Source organism: Galeopterus variegatus, unplaced genomic scaffold (assembly GCF_000696425.1).
Source record: "Galeopterus variegatus unplaced genomic scaffold, G_variegatus-3.0.2 Scaffold1119, whole genome shotgun sequence".
NCBI classification, from domain to species: Eukaryota; Metazoa; Chordata; class Mammalia; order Dermoptera; family Cynocephalidae; genus Galeopterus; species Galeopterus variegatus.
The window spans coordinates 37,421-41,293 of record NW_007727230.1 but is presented as its reverse complement, the minus strand read 5'-3'; the positions used below and the strand labels follow the sequence as shown (position 1 = coordinate 41,293).

The 3,873-nt window shown below is 39.9% G+C and overlaps 1 protein-coding gene across 1 annotated transcript in view; it reads left to right on the top strand.

Annotated features, from left to right (window-relative positions):
• The first annotated feature begins 3,396 nt into the window (after positions 1 to 3,396).
• The window catches only part of LOC103592264 (junctional adhesion molecule-like), a 26,423-nt gene continuing 25,946 nt past the window's right edge, over positions 3,397 to 3,873 (top strand). Inside the window, exon 1 of the mRNA XM_008574910.1 lies at positions 3,397 to 3,454. The gene's annotated coding sequence lies outside the window, so the exon portion shown is untranslated. The remainder of the gene's footprint in view (positions 3,455 to 3,873) is intronic.

The window sequence follows — 3,873 nt, the reverse complement described above, 5'->3', positions numbered from 1 at the left end:
TTCTTTGCAATTAAATTATCCTTTTACTTGCATTGTTCTTCAAAAATTTTTTTTTGATTTCTGAAATGCACCAACTATGAGTAAACTGTTGTATTATTTTCAAGTTGTTATTGCATAATATTTGAGATGAGGAAATGAGGTTGTGCATAATCTATCCTTCCCCTTCTGTTCTCTCAATACCTCAGCACAGGTTCTTTCATTCTGTTACAGCAATATATTTCAAATTGTAATTTTTTTTTTTCCTTTTTGTCTTTTTTTTCGTGACCGGCAACGGATCGCAACCCTCAGTGTCGTGCCCGTACCGGACCGGGACCGGCAACAGGATCGCAACCCTTGGTGCTGCACCCGCCCCTCGCTCAGCCAGTGAGCGGGAACCGGTCTGCATGTGGGATCCGAACCCTTGGCGGGAGCACAGCCGCGCTCCCAAGCGGCGCACTGTAGCAGTGCGCCGCCCGGCCCCTCAAATTGTAATTTTTATAGGATTTTTCTACAAGCCATTAAAACCTATGTATGACATGTCAGGAAGGATTGACAGTGTATAATTAAGTAGTCTCCTGTAATAAAGTTATAGGATTCACTTCTGGATTATGAGAGACAAAAATGATTCCCTCCCCCATCTTTATTTTTTCCACAGGATGGTCTCTTTCCATGATTCTTGAATAGGTGGCTCAGGAAGTTTCCATATTATAGCATTATATATTATATATGTTATTTTAAAAAATCACTTTTCTATTTCTTGCCAAGATCTAATTTTTAAAGTTTGGCTTGTGAAATCTGTCTCATAGATTTGTTTGGCCTCTTCTGTTAACTTTGTTCATAGAATAGAGAATCTGGTTAGTTGATAGACGTGGTGAATTACCCCTGGTCACGTAAGGAAGTAGAAGAGGCAAAGATAAGATCGGCAGTTTATTTTTCTAGTGACTAAACTTCACAGTTCTTTTGGGCAATTTGGTAAGTATGTGGTTGTCTGTGCCCAGTCTAAGGAGACCATTTCTGAAACCTCAACATAGAGAGAAAAACAATTTGAGCAATGACAGTAAATAATTCGGGCTCCCAGAGATTTGAAGATAAAGATCTAATCGTGAGGAGGACTTTTGTGGGTCCTTTTGCCTTATTTCTCTGAGAAATAGATGCTGTTACAGGAACCCACTTAAAGCCACATCCCATTAAATGAGGAACCAGTTTTGGCTAGATCTTCCTGTAATTTTTTTGGCAGGTATGTTGTGAGGATTAATCCAGTGTGGTTGTTTGCCACTTTAGGTAAATGGTGCTCTGTGAATACTCAGTCATGTTATTTTGTAGCTTCAATCATGATTTGAACCATTCCCTTCCTTTATAAATGACTGAACAATAGAGTCCTTCATGGTAAGGGAGTAAGCTGATAATTTAGTCTGCTCCAAGGGTTTGCGGTCATATCCCAGTCATAGGCTGCTGTCAGTTTCCTTCATCATCCCTTATATTTGGATTACAGTTTTTTTCTTCAAAGAAGCACAAAGCAGTGTATGGACATCTGCCTTCTTTAAGGATGGAAGGAAAATAACGTGGCTTTTGTATGTTTGTTTGTTTAACCTACTGTTTAAATATCTTCTAAGGTGCTATTCTCTCTTTTTTTCTTTGTGTTGCTTCATGGGTTCTTATCATACCATGTGGAGACCAGCCTTGTCTAGAAAGGGAATTTAATTCAGAACAGTTTAAAAGTCCTTTCAGAATTTTTCTTTGGCTGCTGAAATCTTTACATGTGGTTGCATTACTTTATGAGTTTTATGCATTAGGCTCTTAATTCTGCTATGAAATGTGAACTTACGAAGTACTTAGTGTTTCCCATGTTACCTGTTATTTTGGGCTACTTGGGAGAACATCTTAGGTCTCTGCAGCTCCTGAAATGGACACTGGTGCTTCAAGAGGGAATGTTACCTGTTATTTTGGGCTACTTGGGAGAACATCTTAGGTCTCTGCAGCTCCTGAAATGGACACTGGTGCTTCAAGAGGGAAGGTTGAATGTCCTTTTTAAAAAAAAAAAAAAAAAAAAATCCGGAGGCCAAATCCTGAATCTGAATGTTCTACTGTATCACTACATCATGGTTCTAAAGGGGAGCTATAAGAAGACCCATAGGGAATGAACTATTAATAAAGACTATTATTTAATTGCACATCTCAAGACTTTGATGGGGCAGTTCCATTCCTTTGACTCCAGTGTTGGACTATTAACTACTGCATCTCAATGTCTATTTTTGTTTTTTTGTAGGAAGGCCTGCACTGTTGGGCCATGTACAGTGTAACTCTTAGTATCTTTACCACATCATAGTTAATAAATTTCTTTGCACCTACTGACTACCTTTTGTTGTATATCGACGTATAAGATGGGAATTGTGTGAAAGAGAGGGGGGGTTGTGGTTTTCAGCATCAAGCAACCAGTCATTCTTGAGGTAGCTGTACCCCAGCAAGAACCTGCATAGATTCAGTGGTGTGCTGGAGCCAGCTCAAACAGAAAGAGCTGATTATTAAACTTTTAGGGATTTTGCAAGTGGTTGTTAAACTGTTGGTGGCTTGAAATAGACCTTGGTGGGAATATATATACTATGGAAATTGCTGGCTTACCAACACACCACTTCTCAAGGACCATACAGCTTAGTCCTTGAGGAGAACAAACATTCAACAGCTTTTCAATTGGTACAGGACATGTTCCATAAAATGAGTATGCCCATGCCTAGGTCAAGCCAATCTAGCCAAGGTTGAAGGCATATACATCAAGAACACTTATTTTGAAGTGGTCACTTTAAGATCAAGAGATATCCTGAAGTGAAGAATGCTTGAGTTCTTATCTAGGATGTCCAAGTGACCAAGAGATTTTCTAGGGGAATATATTGCTGCCTGTATTCTGGAAATGCTGATATCACATGGTCAGAGGAAATCTACATGTCTCCGTGGTGAGTTGGAGGGCTGGGCAGGCATGTCTTTGGAAGCAGGGGTTGGGTGATTGCCTGCTATATTGTACCTCTGTGTTGAGAGAAAAAATTAGAGAGGTTGCTATATCAAAACATGTTTCATGTTAATCTTAAATTTATTGTATTGTGTTTGCATGAAGCTGATTTCTTTCTCAGCAAATGTTTGCCTGATGCGATTCAAGATCCTACCCTCAGAGATTTTGTAATCTAGAAGGGGAGATGACACCTGCGGAGATCTGGAATGTGGGGCTTACCTCAGTAAGTTGAATTTATTACCTCTTTTTAGACTAAAAGTGTAAACAAAAATTGGGTAATGGGCCAGATGACTGAAACGAGAACCTTGATTTAGAGGTTCCTGTTTGTGTCTCTGCAGCCACCTCAGAATGCACGCATTTGGTTTGCTTGGAGGCTGACCTAGTGTGCCGGCAGAAGTCTCTTCAGTCGGGCTCGGGAACTGCAGTTGTGGGAAATTTCAGTGCATTGCTTCTACTGGACACTCTTCATCGTGGGTGAGAAATTGTTTTGTATTTTTTAAGCTGTTATTTGAACTTTTTTATTCAGAAGAAGGCTGGTTCTGAAGGCTGGTTCTCTCTCGGAGGAAGGGTGGTTTAACAGGCAATCCTTTAGGGTTGCGAGGCCACAATTGCAGAACTCTCAGTCTCTGCAGGGGGACTGTCATAAGGTAGCCTAGTGGGTGTAGTTTTAATTTCTGTAGTTAACCTATGTTAAGGTCCTCAGAGAAAAGAGGAGTAAGGTTTGCTGGTAATGAAAGAAGAGTAAATGATGATGATGATGATGATAAGGGCTTCAGTTTTTAAGTTGCCTGTGGCTTTAAGTAGAGCTATGACTGGATGTCCTTGTGCTCATGGCAGATCTCTCCTTTCACCGTTTTTCTTTCTTTTTTTTAAGAGAATACTTTATTTTTAAA